General features: G+C 61.2%; 1 long non-coding RNA gene across 1 annotated transcript; it reads right to left on the reverse strand.

Annotated features, from left to right (window-relative positions):
- Positions 1-26: 26 nt before the first annotated feature.
- On the reverse strand, positions 27-1468 carry LOC137455672 (uncharacterized). Its single transcript, XR_010990869.1, has 3 exons — positions 1342-1468; positions 691-894; positions 27-277 (listed from the first exon to the last, which is right to left on the reverse strand). It is a non-coding gene; the product is annotated as an uncharacterized lncRNA (long non-coding RNA).
- Between the last annotated feature and the right edge of the window lie 13900 nt (positions 1469-15368).

Raw genomic sequence — 15368 nt, forward strand, 5'->3', positions numbered from 1 at the left:
GTGGAGCTGGGGTGGGAAACCTCCTTGGCAAGCTGGCCCTGAAGCAGAGGGATCCCTCCTCCCTCACAGCTCACCTGGCACAGCTCTCTGGGGGGGGCAGGGTGTCCACGTGCCTTTGGTCCCCCTCAGAGGAACGGCTGGGGGGTCCTGTGGCTGGTCCCTGGAGATCTCTCCTGCCACAGCCAGAGCTCTGCTTTCCCCTCACAGCCTCCTGGCTGCTGCTGCCTTTCTCCCTTCTCCAATGGCCTCTGGCTGGGGTGCCCTGCTCCTCTGAGGTCTTCACCCCAAAGGGAGAGAGCAAAGGGAAAGACAGCTGAGACCTGCCCTGAGAGCCAGCACTGCAGGGGAGGTCTCAGCAGAGCAGAGCACAGCACAGGGGCAAAATCCTCTCCTTTGACCTGCTGCCCACATTGCTGGGGATCAGCCCAGGATAGGGCTTTCAGTGCCAGCTCCTCTCCATCTTTGCACCTCCCAGCTGAAGGTTTGAGGGGCAGAGCAGGGTGTGCTGCTGAGGCTTTGCCTCTCCTCTCAGACTGGCCCTGTGTTTCAAGCAGAGCTCTTTCTTCTGGACAGCCAGAAGGGATCTCTGCAGGCTTGGGCCCTGTCACATCTTCACTGCCCTGCCACTCTCACCCTTTTCCATCCCACCTGCCCCTTTGCCCCCATCCAGCCTGGTCCCTGTCCTGGCACCTTCACTGTGGGCACAGTGGGGACATCCACAACACTTTCAGGAGCCTCCTCCTCTTCTGGCCCTGTGGCAGCTGCTGGCAGGAGCACAAAGTGCTGGAGGACTTCTGCAGGCACCTCCCGCTTGGCTGGGCAGTGAACCACAGAGTAGACAGCAGGGGGAGGAATGGGGGGCCCTGAGGGACCCAGGCCCAGCTCATCCAGGACCTAAAGCAGAAGAGCAAACCTTGGTCATGCTCCTGTGGCCTCTATCCTCACACCTCCTGAAAGACACTGAGCTGTTAGGGAGCTCTGATTGATTGAGGTGGAGCACAGCCCTTGCTCTGCCCAGGGTGGGGAGCAGGCTCCAGAGCAGGGCCAGGACTACAGGTGGCACCTGCAGAGGAATCTGGCCCCATCAATTCACCCCCATGAGCATGGCCTGCAGGATCTCAGCCAGCTGCCAGGAAGCTCCTCCAGCTCCAGCAGGGACAACCTCCAGGGGTGGACAGCCCCTGGGGCAGCACTCAGCTGATGAGAGTCATGGCTGAGTGTGGGCAGGGAGGTCCCACCTGCTAGCAGGGCCCCAGGAAGCCTGTTGTGGGGTACAAGGGGATGCAGTGACACAACGGGGAGAGGCTGGCTCCTGCCACACAGGGCAGCAGCTGTTCTCACCGTGGCAGCCAAGTCATCTGGGGTTGGTTCTGTGGCTGCAGCCTCCCCCAGGACAACTTCTCCATCTCTCTCACTGTCCTTGGCCATCTTTTCTTTCACCTTCCTGAAGGCCTTCTCATATTTCTCATTTCCTGAAGGCAGAAACCCCCCAGAGTGCAGTGTGGGCATCTGAGCTGGGCAGCCCCCTCCCCACACCACCTCTCCCAGAAACACTCCTCCAGCAGCTCAGGGCACAGCATTGGAAGAGACCTCGAGGATCATCCAGCCCAACCTGTCACCACAGACCTCATGGCCAGACCATGGCACCAAGTGCCACATCCAATCCCCTCCTGAACACCTCCAGGGGTGGGGACTCCACCACCTCCCCAGGCAGCACATCCCAATGACCAATGACTCTCTCAGTGAAGAACTTTCTCCTCACCTCCAGCCTAAACCTCCCCTGGCACAGCTTGAGACTGTGTCCTCTTGTTCTGGGGCTGGGTGCCTGGGAGAAGAGACCAACCCCCACCTGGCTACAGCCACCCTTTAGGTAGCTGTAGAGGGCAATGAGGTCACCCCTGAGCCTCCTCTTCTCCAGGCTAAGCAACCCCAGCTCCCTCAGCCTCTCCTCACAAGGCTGTGCTCAAGGCCTCTCCCCAGCCTTGTTGCCCTTCTCTGGACACCTTCAAGTCTCTCAATGTCCTTCTTAAACTGAGGGGCCCAGAACTGGACACAGGACTCAAGGTGTGGCCTAAGCAATGCAGAGCACAGGGGCACAATGACCTCCCTGCTCCTGCTGACCACAGCACTCCTAATGCAGGCCAGGATGCCCTTGGCCTTCCTGGCCACCTGGGCACACTGCTGGCTCATGTTCAGGCAGCTGTCAATCAGCACCCCCAGGTCCCTCTCTGCCTGGCTGCTCTCAGCCACTCTGAGCCCAGCCTGGAGCTCTGCCTGGGGCTGCCGTGGCCAAAGTGCAGCCCCCGGCAGTGGGTGCCTATCCTCCTGCTGCATGCTGAGCTTCACCCCTGCCCAGCTTCCTCCCCCAGAGGAGCAGCTCAGCCCCAGCCAGCTGGTGCAAACCCAGCTCTGCAAGGTGGCTCCTGGGACACAGCCCACAGGGACTTGCAGAGCCTGGGGAAGCCACCAGTGCTGCTCTGACAGCCTTGGGGGTAGGCCCTGGGGGAAAGCCCAGGGGAGCATCCTGAGGAGCAGCCAGGCAGTGCTCACCTTGGCTGTTCCTGGGCAGGTGCAGGCAGAGCCTGGGAAAGCTTCCCTCTCCTTTCAGGCAGACTTCTTGCGGCTCCAGGTGACCCACTTGGAGCTGGAAAGCCTTGCAGAAGGCCCCAGGCGCTTCTGGCAGCTAAGAGACTTTCAGCACCTGCTGCTGGCCGGCTCCAAGGCTACCCTGCAGGGAGGGAATGCACCAAAGAGGCTTTGATGGAGGGGGTGATGCTCAGCCAGGTTCTCCTCTAGAAGACAGCAGACAGCAGCACCTTCTAGCTGTCTGGTTTCCAAGAGCTTGTCTCCTGCCCCAGGCTGCCAGGTCCCCTCCAGAGTGCCAGCGTGGGGAGAGCTGGAAAGGACCTCTGGAGGTCATCACTCCAACTGCCCTGCTAAAGCAGGGCACCCCCAGCAGCTTGCCCAAGAGCACCATGGCCAGGGGGAGCTGGAATCCCTCCAGAGCAGGAGGAGGCCTTCCCTCAGCACAGCCTGGCCTTTGCTCAGCACCAGCACAGCTCTGCTGCTCCCAGGCTTTGCCTTCAGCCAGCAGGAGCCAGGCCTGACCAAGCAAAGCTCCAGCAGCAGTGCTGGGCAAGGCAAGGGAAGTGCCCCTGCCCTCTGCAGGGCCAGCAGCTCCTCTCACAGCACCTCAGTGGTGGCCACTAGGCTCCTCAGCTCAAAAGGGACAGGGACCTGCTGGAAAGAGTCCAAGGGAGACTACACACATGCTGAGGGCCTGCAGCATCTTTGTGAGGCTCAGAGGCTGAGACTCCTGGGGCTGTTGAGCCTGGAGAAGAGCAGCCCCAGAGAGGGCCTCTGATCAAAGCTCAGCAAGAGCTAAAGGGCTTGTGGGGGACAAGAGGATGGGGCTGGACTCTTGTCAGTGGTGCCCACTGACAGGACAAGAGGCAAGGGGCATCAGCTGGAACCCAGGGAGTTCCATCTGGCCAGGAGGAGAAAATTCTCTGCTGTGAGGGTGCTGGAGGCCTGGAGCAGGCTGCCCAGAGAAGTTGTGGAGTCTCCTATGGAGAGATTCCAACCCCCCCTGGGCACGCTGCTGGGGGTGCCCTGCTGGAAGGAGGAGGTTGGGCTGGATGCCCCCAGAGGCCCCTTGCAGACCACCCCCCCTCCTGGGATCCTGGGAGTGCAGGTGGGTGTCCAGGGCTCTGAGCCCCACCTGGGACTCCCACCAAACCTCCTGCCTGTGCAGTTCAACTCAGGGTGCAGGAGCCTGCCCTGGCTCATGCTGAGCTCCAGAGAAAGGCCACAAGGAGGAGCAGAGGGCTGGAGCTGCTCTGCTATGAGGACAGACTGAGAGAGTTGGGCTTGTGCAGGCTGGAGAGGAGAAGGCTCCAGGGAGACCTTCTGGTGGCCTTCAGGTCTCTGAAGGCAGCTCCAAGAAAGCTGGGGAGGGACTTTTGAGGGTGTCAGGGAGGGACAGGACTGGGGGGGTGGAGCAAAACTAGACAGGGGGAGATTCAGATTGGGTGTTAGGAAGAAGTTCTTCCCCATGAAGGTGGTGAGAGCCTGGCACAGGCTGCCCAGGGAGGTGGTGGAAGCCTCCTGCCTGGAGGTGTTTGCAGCCAGGCTGGAGGTGGCTGTGAGCAACCTGCTGTGGTGTGAGGTGTCCCTGCCCATGGCAGCGGGTTGGAATTGGCTGAGCCTTGAGCTCCCTCCCAAGCCTGACAACCCTGTGATTCTATGAGCTGCAAACACATCTCTGGCAACACAGCAGCAGAGCCTAGGACAAGATCTAGAACAGAAAGTGTCACTGGGGCTTCCAGAAGTGTCTCTGGCTTCCAGAAGAGCTGTCCCAGGCCAGAGCAAAAGGAAGCAGATCCAGAGGCACCTGGCTCTGGGTGACAGGACACATCTGCAGCCTTCCTCAGCTGCCCACTGCACACAGGGCTGCACTTGCAGGTCCCTGCTCCCCTTCAGGCTGCAGGGAGGAGCTGAGGAGTGGGCCAGGACCTGCCCCCTGAGCCCCCACTCCAGCACAGGACACAGCCAGAGCCAGCCCAGCCCCACTGCCAGCACCATCCACGCTGCCACAGCAGCACCAAGCAGAGCTGTGCCTTCAGAAGCTGGCAGGAAGAGGGCATGAGCCTGGCACCTCTTGCAGGAGGCAGGCAGGAGGAAAGATGGAAGCCATTTGGCTTCCTTTGCCCATGGCACCAAGGGCCTGAGAGAGGAATGCTGCTCCAGCCCAGAGACATCCACCCAAGGCTCAGGAGCTGAGGTCACAGAATCCTGGAAGGCTTTGGCTGGGAAGGGACCTTTCAAGGTCACAGAATCACAGGGCTTGGAAGGGACCTCTGGAGATCATCAGAGCAGGGTCACCTAGAGCAGCTTGCACAGGAGTGCAGCCAGGAGGCTTTGGAATGGCTCCAGAGGAGACTCCACAGCCTCTCTGGGCAGCCTGCCCCAGTGCCCCACTGCCCTCAACACACAGAAGTTCCTCCTGCTGTCAGATGGAACTTGGCTGTTGCAGTGTGTGCCCATTGCCCCTTGTCCTCTCCCTGGGCACCACTGACAAAGCCTTGGCCAGAGCCCCCTGGGTCCCCTTGAAGGCTTTAGAAGCACTGAGGGGATCTGCCCTCTGTCTTGTCTTCTCCAGGCTACAAAGCCCCAAGCCCCTCAGCCTTTCTTCACCAGACAGATGTTCCAGTCCCCTCAGAGCCCTTGGCTGGACCCTCTCAAGCAGCTCCCTCAGGTCCTGACCAGCTCCTGCCCCCTGGGCACCACCACTCACTACAGAAGCTCCAGCCAGCCTCTGTGCCAGCAGCTCCTTCAGGCCTGCAGTGAGCAGGGACAGCTGCAGCTAGGGCAGGCTGCTGGGATGCTGCAAACTCCTCTCTGCACTGCCCCAGCCCTGCTCAGCCCTGGCCCCCTCACTGCCCCCCCCAGCTGCTGCAGAGGAGCAGAGCTGGAGGGGTGAAGGAGCAGGGAAGGGCTGCTCCAGCTCCTGGCACAGGAGCTTCATGGCCAGGCAAGAGCCAGGCAGTCTCCTGGGCAGCCCTGGCAGGGGCAGGCAGGGCAGTTCCTGTCTGCTCCCACAGGAGGTGACCCAGGACAAGAGCAAATGCTCTCAGGCTGTGCCAGGGGAGGGGGAGGTTGGGCATCAGGCACAATTTCTTCCCCACAAGGGCTGTGAAGGCCTGGCCCAGGCTGCCCAGGGCAGCAGGCAGTCCCCAGCCCCGGAGGCACTGAAAAGCTGTGGAGATGTGGTGCCAAGGGCCAGGGTTTGGGGCTGGCCTGGCAGTGCTGAGCTCCCAGCTGGCCTTGAGGATCTGAAAGGGCTCTTCCAAGCCAAAGGATCCTGTGATTGCATCCCCTCAGCAGAGACAGCTCCCAGCCCTGCCTGCTGCTGGGACAGTTCCCTCCTGCTCTTCTCTTTCTCCCCGGTTTTCCCCTCCAAGCCCAGCCAGGGCAGGCTGGCACAGGGCCAGGGTCAGGCCCTTGTGCTGCCCCCATCCTCACCGTGCTGGGCACCACCAGGGGCACAGCGGGCAGGGGGCTGCGGGCAGTGCCCGTGCCAGGGCTCAGCACCACGAAGGGGAAGGGCAGCTTCCCACAGCTCTGCAGGGGCAGCTCCACCTCTGTGACCACGTCCCACAGCTGCAGAGAGGAGAGAGGAGTGGGCAGTTAGAGACAGGCCTGGCACTGGGCATCTCCTGCAGCTGGCACTGGGGAAGGAGCCAAGGGAGGCAGTGCAGCAGAGCAGCAGAGCAGAGCTGGACACTTGGCTCCCAGCTTCACCTGGGCACCCCCAGCCCCAAGGGACCTCTTGGCCCTGCACAGCAGCTGAGCTTTGGGGCACCCTGCAGAGGCACAGCACCAAGCACCCAGAGATCAGGCATGGAAGCAGAGAGGAGCTGAGCTCTCTGCACCTGGAGGGGGCCTCAAACCCTTGGCTGGAGCAAAGCAGCTGGCATCAACACATGGCAGAGGCAAAGGCACCTGCAGAGCTGGCAGGGACACAGGGCAGACAGAGCACCAAGCACAGGGCCAACAGCTGGAAACAGCTGGGGGGGAACTGAAAAGGGAAGTGGGGGTGACTCTGGGACATTCCCCCCAGGATGGGGACTGGCAAGCCCAAGAGGGCTTCCTCTTGGCTTTCTGTTGCTGATGAGCCAAGAGCATTACAGCAGCCTCTTCCTGCAGCTCAGGCTTGAGCAGCAGCTCAGCAGCTGCTGTCTGGAGAACACAGCCCTCTGGAGGGCAGCGCTGGCCTCCTGCCCACCCCAGGAGGCACCTCCAGGTGCCTTGGAGAGGAGGACTTCCCAGCTGAGGTGGGGGTGGAGCTTGGCAGCAGGAGGCAGCACTCCAAGGTGGTGCTGCCAAGCCCTGGAGCCAGCACAGCAGCTGGCCCTAGCCCCAGGCAGGCAGCCCCCAGCAGCCAGGGCTGCAGGCAAGGAGAAGCCTGCGCTACCTGCAGCCCCACGTCCAGCTCCGTGGTGTCCAGCAGGTAGCTGATGAGTGAGGCCTCCCCACGCAGCCTGAGCTCGTAGCTGGGGCCTCCCTGCACCCTGCAGAGAGCCCTGGCACAGGCCCCAGTGTTAGGGTGGCCAAAGAAGCTGAAGGTGAGCTGCTGGCTCTGGCCTGGCTGCAGCAGCCCCTGCAGCGGCAGCACATCGAACACCTGGGGAGGGAGGAGAGGTGGAGAGGCTGAGCAGGGAGAGGGAGGCAGGAGAGCAGCCATGGCCTGGGGCAAAGGGAGAGCTTCCACAGCACCTCCCAGCTCCACAGCACTGGACAGCAGCAGCAGCTGCAAAGCAAGCCCCAAGGGCTGCAGTGAGCAAGTGGCTGCTCTGGGGGAGACCACTCTGCTGCAGGCTCCAGCACCTCATCAAGCCAGGGGCAGCTGAGATGGGAGCTGGGAGCAAATCAAGTCTGGCTGTGCCCATGGCATCTGCTGAGTGTGGCTCCAAGCCCAGCCACAGGTCAGGCCTGGGCTCCAGCTTCACTTCCTACACCCAAGCCTGCAGGAGCAAGCTGAGAGGCCTGGCAGAAACTTTGAGGGGGCATTTTGCACCCTTCTGCCAGGCCAGCTCTGCTCCCTCCTGCCCAAAGAACATCTTGAGAGCCTCCTGCCTGGACAGCTTAGGGTCTCCAGGACCAAACCAGGAACAGAGCTGCCAGTCAGACTCCCAAACAGGCAAAGGACAACTGAGGAAGTGCTTGGCCCAGCTCTCCAGTGGTGCTTTGGTTTCATCCTGTGCACTCATGGCTGCTGGAGAGCTGAGGATCTCCCCCAGGCCATTATTCCCAGGACACCTTCCTGAAGAAGGCAGCTGAGATGCTTTCCTGCCTGGCAGCAGTTGGGAGCTCATCTGTAACCTCAGAGGTGCCACCTTGCCAGAGGAGCCTTGGCTCTGGCCTCCTGAGGCCTGTTTCTGAGAGAGGCTTCTGGGATTGCTCCTCCAGCTCCAGAGGCTCTGCTGCTTCAGGCAGCTGCAGTGCTTGGTGCTGGGGCCTGGCCACCAGCAGGCTCTGCAGGAATGGTGCTGGGACATCCTTGGGCCTAAGCAGAGCTCCATCTCCCTGAGAGATGAAGCACCAGGCAGGGCTGAGTCTTCTGTGTCAGTGCCCCTCCTGCCCCCTGCCAGCTCCCTGGCTGGCTCTGCAATCCCAGCCCTTGGCTGAGGCTGGGAGGGGCAAAGGAGTGGGGCTGAGCAGCTGGCCCATGGGGCTGAGGGCTTGGCTTGGCACAGAAGGAAGCTCAAAGCCTTCCCAGCAGCAAGCCTCATTCCACCCTGCAGAGCAGCCCAAAGGCAGGAGCCCTGTGTCCAGCTGCCAGCTGCTGCCCCTCCTGCTCTCAGGGCAGTGGCTGCAGGGCTGTGAGAAGGGAGGGTGGCAGCAGCAGGGCTCTGCTGGCAAACTGGGAGGCAGGAGGAGCAGCAGGTGTCCCAGAAAATCTACCTCTGCCTCCAGGGAGTCCTTGGCATCTGCTGGCTCCTGGGCAGGATCCCCAGCTGCTCCCAGGGCCTGGGCTGGCTCCTCCACACCCCCAGCCCTGGAGCTGCTCCCTGCAGAGGCCCAAGGCTGCCAGCAGGCTCCCTCCTCCTGCACTGCCTGGGCTGGGAGGCTGCACCTGGAACAGAACAGCCCTGTGAGCAGGGACTGCAGGGGCAGGCAGGGGAGACTGCCCCAGCAGCTCCCCCCTGGGCTCTGCTGCTCTGAGCTCAGCAAGGGCTCTGCCCCAGCAGCTCCACACCAGCAGGGAGCAGGGCAAGGCTCAGGGCTGCCCAGGCAGGAGGTTGGCACAGCAGAGCTGTGGGCACCTGGCTGCTGGCAGACAGAGAAGAGGCCAGGGCTGGGTGCCCTGTGGGGAGGCAGGAAGGGCACCACAAGGGAAACCAGACACACACTGTAGGAGTGGGAGGGAGACTGAAGAACCAAAGGGGCAGAGCCCAGCAGAGACCTTCCAGTGGCCTACAAGGAAGCTGGGGACAGCCTTTGGAGCAGGGCTTGTTGTGACAGGCCAAGGGGGGGTGGGGGTGAACTCAAAGAGAGAGAGTCAGAGCAGATGTAAGGAAGACATTTGTGGTGCTGAGAACAGTGAGCCACTGGCCCAGGCTGCCTGAGGAGGGGGCAGATGCCCCATCCCTGGCACCACTCCAGGGCAGGTGAAGGTGGAACAAAAAGAAGCTACCAGGCAGCTTGCAATCAGGAACTGCCTGAGCCCTCAACCTGTCCCTGCAGCAGCCCTGGGAGCTGGGGCTTTGTCTCTAAAGAGGCAAGGTGAGAGCAGGGGCTGAGAGCCCTGGGGCTGTGGAGCCTGGGGCAGGGCAGCCCCAGAGGGGATCTGCTCAACACTCAGCCAGAGCTAAAGGCTGGGGGGCAAGAGGACACCTGTGCTTTGGCAGCAGCAGAGCAGCTGTGCTTGGGGGGACAGAGGAGTGGCCTCTGCTTGCCTGAAGGGGGAGGCTCTTGGAGCAGGGGCTGGCTGCCAGGCAGGCTTCACCTCTGAGGTGCTAATCCAGCACCTTCCCATCAAGCAAGTTTCTCCTCCAGCTCAGATGGAAGCTCCAGGCTTCAGCAGGCCCTTGTCCTGTCACTGGACACCACTACTAAGAGCCCAGCACCATCCTCTTGCCCCATCCTCTTGCCCCCAACCTTGTCTCTCTTGCTGAGCATTGATCAGATCCTCTGGGGCTGCTCTTCTCCAGGCTCTCAGCCCCAGGGCTCTCAGCCTTTCCTCCTCAGAGAGCTGCTCCAGGCCCCCTCCAGCATCTTTGGAGCCTCCCTGGGACTCTCTGCAGTAGGTCCCTGGCTCTCCTGAGCTGGGGAGCCAGCACTGGACACACTGTTGTGGGGGCAGTGGAGGTTCTTAGTACTGAACTGACAACAACTGGGGCTGGCAGGGAAGGCAGAGAGCTCCCAGCTTGTATCTGCTTGTCCCAGGGCCCAAGCAGGGCTTTGGAGCTCCAGGGACAAAGCAGGACTCCGAGGTCATGGGCTGCAGGAAAAGTGTTGGCAATGTCTTATAGTCCTGGCTGGGCTGCAGAACAGTCCCCTGCCCATCCCCAGAGTGCTGGAGGACACCTGAGCACCCAGCCTGGCCACAGCTGGAGGGCTTGTTCCTGCCAGGCCAAGGGGAAAGCAGTTGGCCAGAGCCCAGGGAAACCACCTTGGTCTCTGCAAAGCACAAGCAGGACAGCAGGAAGCAGAAGAGCTGCAAGGAGAGGGCAGAGGTGGCCATACCTCAGCTGGCTGCCCTGGCTGGCTGGCAGCAGCTGCCAGCAGTAGGAGACAGGCAGCTGGCTGCAGTTGCTCATCTCCAGGCTCTGCACAGCTCCAGTGTCATTCAGGATGCAGCCAAAGTCCACAGCCATGCTCTGGAAGTGCAGGCTGGGGCAGCAGACTTCTCCCCGCAGCAGGACCTGCTCCTCATGAGGGTGCTCCAGGAACTGGATCCTCAGAGCCTGCTCCACTTGCCAGGAGTGCAAACCCTCTTCATGAGCAGGGGTAAAGCTGATGCAGAGGGGAAGTTCCTGCCCTGCCTCCAGCTTCATGGGCTGCAAGGAAAGGAAGAGCATCCAGCACCCGTGGGATGCCATCCCCAGGGCTCACAACCATGGCAGTGCCCCAAGTGTGGCTCCAGCAGGGCCTGCCTGTGCCAGCCCCACCCCACTGCTGGCCCAGCCCAGCTCAGGCTTCTGCAGAGGCACCAAAGCCCCCCCCAGAGCAGCACCCTGGCAGGCCAAGGCCGTTTGCACTCTCTGCTCCTCCCAGCACTGCAGCCTGGGCCTGGCAGGGCTGAGCACCGGCACAGAAGCACAGAAGGTTAGGACTTGGAAGGGGCCTCAAAAGGTCATCAGTCCAACCCCCCTGCCAGGGCTGCACAGGAGTGGTGCCCATGCCCACATCACCACGTGCCTGGCAGAGCCTGTGCCCAGCACCTGCCGCTGGCACAGGGGGCAGGCAGTGGCTGGAGGAGCACCCTCAGCCTTCTCAAAGGCAGGGCTGCCCCTGAAGGCAGCAAGCTGCTCCTGAGGAGCAGACAGACAGCTGAGGAGGGCTGCTGGGATGGCTTCCAGCAGACAGCTTCACTAGGTGGCTTGCCCACAAGTTGTTTGATCCCTTCTCTTCATCTCCTAGAGCCAGGACTCTGAAGGAGGTTGGAGCAAGGAGCAAGCAAAGAACAAGCCACAGGGCAAGAGGAAAGGGCCTCAAGCTGCCCCTGGGGAGGTTTAGGTTGGACACGAGGAACAATTTCTTCCTCACAAGGGTTGTCAAGGCCTAGCCCAGGCCTGCCCAGGGCAGTGGTGAGTCCCCATCCCTGGAGGGAGTGCAAAGGCATGGAGATCTGGTGCTGAGGGCCATGATCTAGCAGTGAGCTGGCAGTGAGAAATTCACAGTTGGCCTTGATGATCTGAAAGGTCTCTTCCAGCCCAAACCATCCCATGGCTCTCTTCCCAGTTCAGATGATGCCTTGTTTCCCCCAGCAAACTCATTTCCAAGCTGGTTCAGCTCAGGCTCACTGCTGGCTCTGCAGAAGCTTCTCTCCTGGAGGCCCTCCCAGCAGGAGCACACCACCACACTGCTCCCTCTTCACACTCCAGCAGCAGCAAGGCCCAGGGCTGCTCACCTGAGCATCTGCAGGCAGGGGCTGCTGCTCCACATCACAGAGAGAGAAGGGCTGCCCTAAGGCCAGGACCATGCTGAGGGGCAGGGGGCAGATGTTCTTCAGAGACAGAGGCTGGGCCAGAGGAGTTAGGACATCCCCTGCTTGCTGCAAGAACAGGAGAGAAGCATCACTCACCTCCAAGTGCCCAGGGCCCTCCTTCCCCACCCGCTGCCTTTCCAAACCCTTCAGCCCCCAGAGCTCCCAACAGCTCCTCTGGACTCTTTGGATAGGTTTCTCCCCTTCTGGAAGGGCTTTCTCCAAGCACAGCAGATGCTGCTGCTGGCTGCAAACCACAGCATTGCCCAGGGGGAACAGCCTCAGGAATGTGCAGGGAACAGGCCCCTGAGAGGAGGCAGCTGCTGCTAAGAGATCCAGCCCATCTGATTGCAGTGGCCTGTCCTCTCCTGGGGACAGCAGCACAAGAGGAGTTCCAGTCACCTACACTCATGCCTCTAGGAGCCTCCTAAGGCCAGGGGTGCTGGGCAGAGGAGACAAGCAAGCAGGATGCAGCAGAGAGCCTGCAGGAGCCTAAGGCTGGCTTTGAGTATGCACAGCCAGGCAGCAACCTCCAGGCTCCTGCTGCCCCTGCTACAGTGCCAAGATGCTCAGGGGCCTGGAGCAGCTCTGGGAGGAGCTGAGAGCCCTGGGGCTCTTGATCCTGGAGAAGAGCAGCCCCAGAGGGGATCTGATCAGTGCTCAGCAGGAGCTAAAGGGTGGGGGACAAGAGCTTGGGGCCACTCTCCTCAGTGGTGCCACACCAACAAGAGCAAAGCAGTGCTGCTGAGGCTGTTGCCAGCCCCAGGGCAGCAAAGAATGAGCTCAGTGCTAACAGCAAAAGCTTGGTCCTGCTGCAGTCAACAGCCAAAGCCCTGGGGACTCAGAGCAGCTCTCTCCCCTCCTCCTTTGAAGCCAAGCACAGCCACAGCTTCCAGCCAGCAGGTCCAGGGCCAGGATGCCAGCCAGACACTCACCTTCTCCACCTGGAAAGTGATTGCTGTGGAGGACATCTGCAGGGCAGGAGCAATGAATTGGCAGCTGAGCTCCACCTGCAGGGTCTGGGTGCTCCTGGCCTCGCTGCCCACCGCGGCCTGGCACAGCAGCTGCTCCCTCACCGCCTGCAGGAGAAGCCACAGGGCACATGGGGGCTGCCAGCAGGGTGGCCAGAGGACAGCCTGCCTCTGCCAGCCACCAGCCACAGCCCTGCCACTGCCCCCCTCACTGCTGGTTTCCCCTTGCCCTCCACAGCTTGTGCTGCATCCCCTTTCTCCTGCACTCCAGTGGCCATCAGGCTGCAGCCAACAGCCACAAACAGCTCTGGGGAGGCTTGTGCTGCCAGGGACAATCCCTGCCCCAAAGGGTTCTTCCTTTGATGTGCCCCAGTGCTGAGCACAGTGCTACAGAAAGCTGGAGGAGCTGATGGAATGAAGATGGAGATGGAACTGGGCAGAAAAACAGGAGACAGAAAGGCCAAGGGCAGTCAGCTCTGCCTTGGAAGCTCAGTGGAAATGATTCCTGAGGAGGAACAACCCCTGCCCCAGCACAGCTGAGGCCTTGGCCTGCTGGGAGCTTGCAGCTCTGCAGACAGGGACCTGGGAGTGCTGCTGGAGAGCAAGTTGCCCACGAGCCAGCAAGCTGCCCTTGTGTCCAAGAAGGCCAAGAGGATTCCTGAAGGAGACTGTGGCCAGCAGGCTCTCCTCCACCTCCATCCTGCCCTGCTGAGGCCACAGCTGGGTCCAGTTTGGGGCTGCCCAGTTCAAAGTAGTCAGGGAACTACTGAAGAGAGCCCAGTGAAGACTACAAAGATGCTGAGGAGCCTGGAGCACCTCTCTGAGGAGGAAAGGCTGAGACCTGGAGCTGCTGAGCCTGGAGCATCACAGAATCACACAGAAGCACAGAAGGCTCTGAGCTGGAAGGGACCTCCAAAGGTCTTCTAGTCCAACCCCCTCAAAAAGAAGAGCAGCCCCAGAGCAGATCTTCTTCATGCTCAGCAAGAGCTAAAGGGTGAGGGGCAAGAGGATGGAGCCTGTGACAGGACAAGGGGCACAAACTGGAAGCCAGGAAGCTCCATCTGAGCAGGAAGAGAAAATTCTTCTCAGCGAGGGTGCTGAGGCCTGGAGCAGCCTGCCCAGAGAGGTTGTGGAGTCTCCTTCTCTGCAGAGACTCCAAACACCCCCTGGACACTGGCAACCTGGCCAACCTGCTGTGGGTGCCCCTGCTGTAGCAGGGGGATTGGGCTGGCTGATCCCCAGAGGTCCCTTCCAACCTCCCCCATGCTGGGATTCTGTGACCCACAGGAACCCCCCCCACAGGCAGATGCCTTCAGGTCAAGGAGGGATCACTCCCCACTAGGATGCCTCCTGCCCTCCTTCCCAGAGCTGCTTTGGAAAGAGACCTCCCCAGGACAGAGCTGCCTTGCATGTCCCAGCAGAGTCCTCTCTCAAGCTGGATGGGCTCACAGCCAAGCCTTGCTCTGGACAGCTCCTGGGATCACTTCTCCACTGCTCGCTCTTTCCTCTGCTACAGCACCACAACCCAACTCCTCCCAGAGCTCTTGGCTCTGACTGCAGGGCCAGGCAGGCACAGCTGGCTGCACAGAGCCCCTGCCAGCTTTCCAGGGAGACATTCTCACCACTGCACTCAACAGCTTGGTGCCTTTTGCTCCTCCTCAGCAAAACCTTTGGGCTCAGAACTGCATGGGGACAGCCCCAATACAGCCACCCAGGTGAGCAATGAAGTCTTCTTCAAGCCACTCTTGAGGCAAGCCTTTAGAACACCCTTCAAAACATGAACATCAGCAGGAGCTTCCTCTAGAGCTGTTCCACAGAGAATCATCTCATGGCTTGGCTTGGCTTGGCAGGGACCATTCAAGGTCATCCAGTCCAAGCCCTCTCCACTTCAACCTCTGTGCTGCTGGAGCTCAGCAGTGCACATCAGGGTGCAGCTCCTCTGCAGAGCTGCATTCCCCTGGCAGAAGGCTCCAGGCAGGAGGAGGCCCAGCGACCCATCCAAGGGTGCTGGCAAGACCTGGCTGCCCTTGGCACAGCAGGGCTGGCTGGGAGCCTGGGGCAAGTGTCACTGTTCCCAGGAAAGCAAGTTAAGCTGCCAGTTGCAGTGGTGCCATGGGGATGAACATCCCTGATCAGCAGAGCTGGCACTGGGCTCCTTCCTCTCCTCCAGCACTTGGTGCCAGACAAGGCCTCTGCCCATCTTTGTCTGCAGAGGAGAAATGCTGCAGCTCCAGCCACTGCCTGCCCTGCTGGCTTCCCCCAGACACAGGAAACCTGCCCTCCTGCCTTCCTTTCTGCCTCTGCTCCCAGGCTGTGAGTCACTTCTTCTCTCTGCCCTTCCCTCCTGCCTCAGCACCTGGCACCTTGGCACCTGCCACAGCAGCAGCTGCCTTCAGCCCCTGCTTTGGTAGCAGCAAGTGCTGCAGGATGGAACACAGAGCAGCCCCAGCCACTGATGGTGGCCAGCAAGGAAAGCAGAGGACTCTGCCAGGGGGAACCTGTGGCCTTCAAACAGTCTCTTGCTCACATTCTCAGGCCAGTGCCAGGGGGCTGCAGGACAAGTCCCAGGGGAGGTGATCTGATGGGGAAGGCTCAGCCCTTGTGAGGGACCTCACCTGGGGAGTGCTGGAGAAGCCTTCCAGCCTCACCTCCATCGTTTGGCCTGGCCTCAGCTCCATCCTCTT

Source organism: Melanerpes formicivorus, unplaced genomic scaffold (assembly GCF_026170545.1).
Source record: "Melanerpes formicivorus ecotype bairdi unplaced genomic scaffold, bMelFor1.0.p_v2 SCAF_103, whole genome shotgun sequence".
In the NCBI taxonomy this organism is placed as follows: Eukaryota; Metazoa; Chordata; class Aves; order Piciformes; family Picidae; genus Melanerpes; species Melanerpes formicivorus.